At 38.4% G+C, this 9,171-nt stretch overlaps 1 pseudogene; it reads right to left on the bottom strand.

Moving 5' to 3' along the window:
* Window positions 1-374: 374 nt before the first annotated feature.
* On the bottom strand, window positions 375-2,169 carry LOC138080442 (endogenous retrovirus group K member 25 Env polyprotein-like; annotated as a pseudogene).
* Between the last annotated feature and the right edge of the window lie 7,002 nt (window positions 2,170-9,171).

The raw sequence follows: 9,171 nt of genomic DNA, 5'->3' as shown, positions 1-9,171 counted from the left end.
TTGATCACACCTTTGCGTATGCCAAGCTTCCTTCCTCATGACCTTTGCCATGGGCGGAGTTCCTCACGCTGGCTCAGGTACAGCTCAGTTGAGAGTTTTTGAATGCTTTTCCGGAGAATCCTGACAATACAAGGAAGAATGATTATAAGAAGCAAAATTAGAGCACCAACAGCAACATAACTGAAAACATTAGACAGAATGTTTTTTCCAGAAATAAAGTTGGAGAAAGTGTGGGAAAAGTCATTAGCTGCCCCTGCGGCAGTAAAATTCAGTCAAGAGCTTTCCAAGGTCTGTATCTGATTGTGAAGTTTCCCTAAGTCCAGGCCAATATCAGAGCTGTTCCAAACACCTGAAATATGATTTTTAATTTTTTCTCACTCATAATCTGTCTCATTTACTTTCAAAGATGTCATGCATATCCACCAGTGATCAGCGTGGCATGACAGCGCCATTTTCACTTTAAGAGCTTGCAACTCAGTCTCAATATGCATTATTGCCTCTTTTAAAGCATCTACCCTCATCTCTAGTTTCCTGTCTATAATTTGCTGAGTTGCCAGCGTTAAGGAGACATTTTTAGACATAGTATCAACATATTGAGCAGTATGCAGCTGCTGAGTCAATGAGACTGATGCTACAGTAACAGAGGTGTTCGCGGCTATTAAAGCTGACATCCCCAAAATAAGTAAGCCCACAAATCTTTGTGTTCGCATCAAATCCTGCAGTTGCTGCAACACAGCAAGACCATAATTGTCATACCAGTGAGTAGTTTCAGTTACAGGTATCATGAGATATGGCAGACTTTTTAATACCACAAAGGAACAGACATTATATTGAGGAGTTAAACAAGATGTGAGCATACATTGTTCACAAGTCACTACATTAGGTCCACCTGTGAAATTCATATGAACATTAAGTTTTCCAGAAACATTAACAAAGAGAAAGACATAAGGAAAAGGCAAGCAAGCTATGGCAGAATAAGTAGTGTCATTATATGGGCATGTCAGAGTTACAGGGGCGGTAGCAGCGAGAGCTTTCCATATTTTTGGCTGCCAAAAAGTTCTATTTTTAGTTGTATAGGACAACATGGTAGAAACAAATTGGTTACTATGCCACCTAGTGGATCTTAATTGCCAAGGAATTATATTGGTATGCCAGTTCTCAATATCCAAACCAGATGCTTTCTCGGCCTTAGAGCTTACAGATGGGTTTGGGTTGCTCCAGTCTTGAATTGAGTAATTCCCTCCTCCTGGAATTGTATAGTCAATTCTTGAATCATAAGTACAAGCTTTCCAAATCGGAAACCCGGAACGATAATTTACATCGTTTCAGATGGTAGTTAAAGGAGTAGCTTCTCTGCAATTTGGATAACCTGGGGGTGCCTCAACAAACAGAGACTTGGGAGGGTCAAGGATCCCAGGCAAGTGAGCCCGCAGTATCCAAACTGAATGAGGCTTTTTAAAATTAGGTTTTTGGGTTGGAGACTCAGTCAGAATTACCTTTTCAGAGGCTCCAACATAGCCTTCCTTAGTAGTAGTAATAAAATGTCCTGTTTTGCTGGTAGGGAAGTTAAAGCAAACAGGGAGTTCATCAGTCAATTCCCTAAAGGTATAATTAAAGTTAATGGGATATTTGTCCTCAGTGTAAGAAGTATAGAATCCTCCCAAAAGTTTGGGTTGATTTGTGTTAACCCGTATGGGGTCATTTTTCCAAGTAACAATTTGAAAAGTCAGAGGATCTGGAAGATATGCCCAATATTTTGTTGGAATGGGGGAGGTGCTCACCTGGCAAGAAAGCAAAGCAAGCATGGCAATAAACACCTTTTCAGGAGAGATTGGAGATCCCTGCAAGGAAGCAATTCCCTGAGCCTGGTGACAGAGCGTTTTAATTTGTCCCCAGGTGGGTATGGGGGCTTGCTGGGTCACTTGGGTAGGGCAACCTGGCATCTTTTTGCGGGCCAGGGGATCAGGGGGAGTAACGTCCTGTATGTGAAGCAGAGACATCTGCTTGGTGGGCGGATCCATTCCTTGCTCATCTGGGGTTTCTGACGTCAGTTGTCCCGATGTCGGAAGCGTTTCCCGTGCTGGTGGAGGGAGCGGAGGCAGAGGAGGTCTCTTCCTTTTTCTGGATCCGCAGCAGCCGGGGAATTTGGTATACGAGGGGCTGAGACATGGCTAATCAACTGGTCTGGAGCCCAAATTGGAGAATCTGCATCCTGTGGAAAAATATAAGAATATCCTCGACCACTGGTTATCAGCAGGTCGGACCTTTCCATTGCCCAGAGAGGAGGTCCCTCCATTTTACTAATGGCTTTGCATTGAATTGCTCTGGGCACCAATGGCGAAGCATTGCAGTAGTTCCGGCTGAATCAGCATTTAAAATATTTATTACGAAAAGAGCATGTTGGAAGATATGATGAGGAGAGCTATGCTTAAACTCCCCTTCTTTTTGTTTTTGTATTTGGATTTTTAATGCATGGAGAATATTTCTCTATTGGTCTGACATTGTATCTAGTCGCAAATAATATTTCTTGTTCTTAATTCTTTTATACCAGAAAACATCTTTGGAAAAAAAAAAAAAAAACAACTAATTCATCAAAAGAATTCTAGTACAAAATGGCAGCTGGCTAGCAGTCTTTTATAAACCTCTTCCAAATTTCAAATAAAACAGACCATACAAAAGATAAATTTGGAAAATAAAACACTGAAAGATAGCTTGCCAGTCATCTTAATAGAAGACTATTGGCCCCATGTTCACTCTTAGGCAGATGGAGCAGAATGGAAAATAAACTACCCATTCCACCCTGATATGGCCGAATTTCATCTCATTAAACTATGGCCAATATACAGAAAAACAAATTTTCTGTCATAGGACACTGATGTCAGAGTTCTTTCTCTCTTCCCACTACTTCCTCCAATCTCCTTGACATCATTTTCTTTCCACAATAGAGTTATATTCCCAGTTCTCTAGATGGTCCCATCAGGAAACAAACAAACAAACAAACAACAATAACAACAACAACAAAAATCTCAAAGATGTTAATTTCCAATGCTTGATAGGGATTTTTACCCTTTCCACCATCCCTACTCACCATGTTCTGAACACTTTCTCTAATAATATTCACATTACTCCCACCATAACAATATTTAATTGTACAAATTGATTCCAAAAATAAACACAGCATAATTATCACTGCTTAATATAGTTCTTTACACAAATAAACAGTATCTTATGATGATGCTTTCTTTTCTGTAGTCCCAATGTGATGATCCTGTGACATTCAACTGATACTGTTTAATTAGATATGAATGGATTTTTCTCCATCACATTGTCACATTTTGTAATATTTTCTGGATTTGTTAAATGTCCTATTAGTTGAGATATTTTATTTCCCTTAGTCCCATGAGACTTTTCCCCTGTAACTCTTCATAAGTGTGCTCTAGTTAGAATTAATGGACAAGTTAAAAATTTGTTCATTTTACTTTGACATTAATTTTATTTTCTGAGAGAGCATTTTAACCTGTTAGTTCTGAAAAACTTTCCTCAGTATTTCAAGGCTTTCTGTAACCAATCTCTTCCCTCACAGCTCAGTTGGTAAAGAATCTGCCTGCACTGCAGGAGACTTGGGTTCAATTCCTGTGTCAGGAAGATCCCTGGAGAAGAAAATGGCAACCCACTTCAGTATTCTTGCCTGGAGAATCCAATGGACAGAGGAGCCTGGCAGGCTACAGTCCATGAGGTTGCAAGAGTCAGACATGACTAAGTGACTTTCACTTCACAACCAATCTGTAATGGTTTACATGCCAATAAAAAGCATGATGCTGCAGGACTTCACGCTCCTTCTTAGGTGATTTTATCATAAGTCTGGAAGATATGGGGATGTATTAAAATCTCACACTTATAGATTTAGTTGTGGATTGTTGTTTAGTCTCTGTCATGTCTGACTCTGCCACCCCATGGAGTGCAGCACATCAGGCTTCCCTATCCTTCTCTGTCTCCTAAAGTTTGCTCTAATTCATGTCCATTGAGTCAATGATGTCATCCAACTATCTCATCCTCTGTCATCCCCTTCTCCTCCTACCTTCAATCTTTCCTTGCATCAGGGTCTTTTCCAATGAATCAGCTCCTCACATCAGATGGCCAAAGTATTGGAGCTTCAGTTTCACATCAGTCCTTCCAATGAATATACAGGGTTGACTTCCTTTAGGGTTGACTGGTTGGATCTCCTTGAAGTCCAAGGGACTCTCAAGAGTCTGCTCCAGCCTCACAATTGGAAAGCATAAATTCTTTGGCACTCAGCCTTCTTTATGATCCAACTCTTCCATCCATACATGACTAGTGGAAAAATCATATCTTTGACTATATGGACCTTTGTCAGAAAATTTACATCTCTGCTTTTTAAATACACTGTCTAGTTTTGTCATAGTTTTCCTTCAAAGAGGCAGGCATTTTTTAAAATTTCCTGGCTGCAGTCACTGTCTCCAGTGATTTTGAGCCCAAGTAAGTAAAATGTCACTGTTTCCACTTTTTCTCCATCTGTTTGCCATGAAGTGATGGAACCAGATAATATTTTTTCTTAATTCCATAGGATGCTTGTGTATTTATTGGATATCTGCAGTTTATTTGACTTGACAGTACTGACATTCCCTTCCTGATTGATCCTCCATGTACTTTAAAAATAAATACATTAAAAAAAATTGTTCAGTCTTTATCTCTTTGTCTCTTTATTTTACTTTTGTGAGATTTCTTCATTTTTTTTTCAAACTATCCTGTAGAATTAAATTGATTAATTATACATAAACACACACACACACACACACACACACACACACATATTTACTGAGTGACTTGTTCTCTCTACATCACTAACTTTTGTGATAAACATGTGAGAAGTTTGCTTCTCCTCCATATAGGTGCCAGTTAGCAAATATGGATGGCTGAGTCAATGCCCTTGATGCCTTTTCTTGAAGCACACCCACGAATTCAAAACTCTTCTACCTTTTGTTTTGGCAGAGTTAGCTTCTGGTTATGATAAGTTCTCACCTCTGTTGCAATAGTTACACTCAATAAAATTTCTCCTAATCACCTTTAACTGGTGTTTGGTTTCTACTATCTTTGACAGTGGTAGTCTTTGATTTGAAGTACTAGTGCCTTGAGATCTGCCCTAAAACCCCCAAATAAATTTATTCAGTTTAATGTGAAACATCTTGCCATATTTTACCTGGACAAGAAAACACTTGCCTGCAATTTCTTCAGCTTTGAGTGTGAAGTGACGAGGTTCAGGGTTCACCCTTTTATGCACTGAATGGAACTTCTACTAAGTCCCTAGTTTATAACTCAGAGACTCATTCCTATGCATATTTATAACATCCCCAAGCCTTAATCCTCTCCCTGTGCCCTCAAGTTGCCTGCTGTCTTTCTCATCTGTAGGCATGCCCTCTGCTATGCGTGCACCTTCACCGAAGATTATTCCACCTGGCTTTACTAATTATCATGACTTTCTCTGTTATTCCAGAATCTTGTGAAAATGTTCCACCCACAGAAGGACCTACTCAATTATGTTTGGTTTCAAAGACTATAACATTTTTAGTAAAATTGCTATTATCTTAAAGAAAGGTATTACAGATACATATTTTTTAATTATCCAGAAAATACTATGTATTTTTCTTAGCTATTAAAATAATACTTATGAGATTTTTCTAGGAAAATGCATACTAAAGATTTTACAAAATGGAATCTGAAAAATGACAAATCATTAAGACTAGAAAATGTTGATCATACACTTTAAAAATTATATTTAAAGATATATATATAATGCGGACAACTTGATAGAATTAATGCCTCTAATATATAGGAACCTAATGATTTTATAGGCTATACATTGTTCTAGATAATAAAACAATTTATAGATAATTTCCTAACGTGTTATTTCAAATTTAGTGTTGAAGGTTATCTTATTAAAATGTTAATTTTTGTTCTACCTCTATATTTGAGCCTTCTGGGCCAAATAAATTCAGAACATGTTTACTGCTCTTGGAAGAACTTAATGGTTTTGCTAATTCTTTGAAAATTAAAATGAAATAAGGTAAATTGGAGAGAAAAAATATAGAAAAGTACAAAAAATCAAAATACAATATGAAAATAAACAGCAAAGTCTTAGAACATGAGCTTTAAAAATGGAAATGTATTTCCAAAAATATTTCAATAGCTATTTGAAGAGGTCAGTTTTCTCAGAAATTAAAAATGAATCCTGAAATAGAAAACTTAATTATAAGAGAAAAGGAATGTTATCAGAAAACAAAATATAAGATAGCTACAGTGTTTCACAGATGGATTAAGGCCAAATGGCTTTAATGTTTTTTAAATTGATCCACAGCATAGAAAGGCAATATCTAAGTCCTTGCTATAAGCTATTTTAATGAAGAAAACATGATCTCTGGGAAAATTACTCTAGATAATGTTGTAAAATTATGACTATTGATTAAAAATTCTAAATAAGGGCTAAAGACCTTAAAGACAAATAACCAAAGAAGATATACAGATAAAAAGATAAGCACGTGAAAAATTCTTCACATTTATAGATCAGCAGGAAAATGCAAATTAGAATGAGATAACATTACACACATATTAGAATGCCTGAAATTCAAAACATTGACAACGTCAAATACTAGTGAGAATGAAGCACAACAGGAGCCCTCATCCATTTCTGGTGAGAATGGAAAATAGTACAGTCATTTTGGAAGGCAGTTTAGTTCAATACAAAACTATATATGCTTGTCCCATATGATCTAGTCATCATGTTTCCTGGTACTTACCCAAAGGAGTTGAAACTTATGCCCACACAGAACCTGAACATGGATGTTTCTACTTCTTTTATTCAAAATTGCCCTTCCATTGGTGAATTAATATGTAAACTGTTATGTACCAGACAATAGAATATTCAGTTCAGTTCAGTTGCTCAGTCGTGTTCGATTCTTTGCAACCCCGTGCATCGCAGCACACCAAGCCTCTCTGTCCATCACCAACTTCTGGAGTTTACCCAAACCCGTGTCCATTGAGTCAGTGATGCCATCCAACCATCTCATCCTCTGTCATCCCCTTCTCCTCCTGCCCTCAATCTTTCCCAGAATCAGGGTCTTTTCCAATGAGTCAGCTCTTCATATGAGATGGCCAAACTATTGGAGTTTCAGCTTCAGCATCAGTCCTTCCAATGAACACCCAGGACTGATCTCCTTTAGGATGGACTGGTTGGATCTCCTCTCAGTACAAGGGGCTCTCAAAAGTATTCTCCAACACCACAGTTCAAAAGCATTGATTCTATGGCACTCAGGTTTCTTCACAGTCCAACTCTCACATCCATACATGACTACTGGAAAAGCCATAGTCTTGACTAGATGGACCTTTGTTGGCAAAATAATGTCTCTGCTTTTGAATATGCTATCTAGGTTGGTCATAACTTTCCTTCCAAGGAGTAAGCATCTTTTAATTTCATGACTGCAGTCATCATCTGCAGTGACTTTGCAGCCCCCCAAAATAAAGTCAACCACTGTTTCCACTGTTTCCACTCTTTCCCTATTTGCCATGAAGTGATGGACTGGATGCCATGATCTTTGTTTTCTGATGTTGAGTTTTAAGCCAACTTTTTCACTCTCCTCTTTCACTTTCATCAAGAGACTCTTTAGTTCTTCTTCACTTCCTTCCATAAGAGAATAGAATATTATCTAGTGCTAAAAGGAAATGAGCTATAAAGACTTGAAAATTTATGACTAAACTTTAAATGCATATTACTAACTAGAAGAAGTTAATCTGAACAGTCTATACAATTTACTTGTAAAGAGCTCAGAAAGTGGAACACTGACCATTGGTGTAGATTGTTGTTCAGTCACTCAGTTGTGTCTGACTCTTTCCAGCCCCATGGACTGCAGCAGGCCAGGTTTCCCTGTTCTTTACCATCTCCAAGAGTTTGTTCAAACTCAGATCCATTGAATCGGTGATGCCATCCAACCATCTCATCCTCCTTCATCCTATTCTCCTCCTGCCTTCAATATTTCCAAGCATCAGGGTCTTTTCCATTGAGTCAGCTTTTTGAATCAGGTTGCCAAAGTATTGGTGTTTCAGCTTTAGCATCAGCACTTCCAATGAATATTCAGAGTTGGTTTCCTTTAGGACAAATTGCTTGGATCTCCTTGAAGTTCAAGGGACTCTCCAGAGTCTTCTCCAGCACTATACTTTGAAGGCATAGATTATTTGGTGCTCAGCCTTTTTTATTGTCCAGCTGTCATATCCACACATGACTGCCGGGGTCTGGATTCAGGGTAATTCGAAGTGGGGATGGCGTGGTGAGGAAAAACTTATTTATTTAGAAATATAAAGAGAGATTAGGAAGAAATAGTGTAGTAGGAAAATTTAGTGGAGAAAAGAGGTTGAATAACTTGGTTTACACAGAAAACTAATAAAGTTCCAGACAAGGAACTTGCACCGTCTACATTAGGCCACCGGCATCCACTTGAATAGCAGAGGGTGCCCTGCCTTAGGCTCCCTCTGGTGTGGGTCTTAGAAGCCAGGGCAAGTAAGTAGACTCAGAGAGGCTCCATGCCCCAGATGGGAATTCAGCCTGAAAATAGAGTAAGAAAAGACACGGGGGAAACCAGTCTTTCCAGTGACTTGCCCATCCTCTATTGTCCGGAAAGGCCTTTTATACTTTTGATTGTACATAGAGATCAATGGCTAATACAAAATTATGCAGCGTCAGCAGCCTTTCTTTAGGATTGGAATGAGTACTGACCTTGTCCAGTCCTGTGGCCACTGCTGAGTTTTCCAAATTTGCTGGCATATTCAGTGTAGCACTTTCACAGCATCATCTTTTAGAATTTGAAATAGCTCAGCTGGAATTAGGTTACGTCCACTAGCTTTGTTCATAGTGATGCTTCCTAATGACCACCTGATTTCACACTTCAGGATGTCAGGCTCTAGGTGAGTGATCACACCATGATGGTTATCTGGGTCATTAAGATCTTTTTGTATATTTCTTCTGTGTATTGTTGCCACCTCTTCTTAATCTCTTCTGTTTCTGTAGGGTGCATACTGTTTCTGTCCTTTACTATGCTTATCTTTGCATGAAATGCTCCTTTGGTATCTCTAATTTTCTTGAAAATATCTCTAGTCTTTATCATT

The sequence above is a fragment of the Capricornis sumatraensis genome, chromosome 5 (genome assembly GCF_032405125.1).
Source record: "Capricornis sumatraensis isolate serow.1 chromosome 5, serow.2, whole genome shotgun sequence".
In the NCBI taxonomy this organism is placed as follows: domain Eukaryota; kingdom Metazoa; phylum Chordata; class Mammalia; order Artiodactyla; family Bovidae; genus Capricornis; species Capricornis sumatraensis.
Note: the sequence above shows the minus strand (reverse complement) of the source record. Positions and strands in the feature narration are given on the sequence as shown.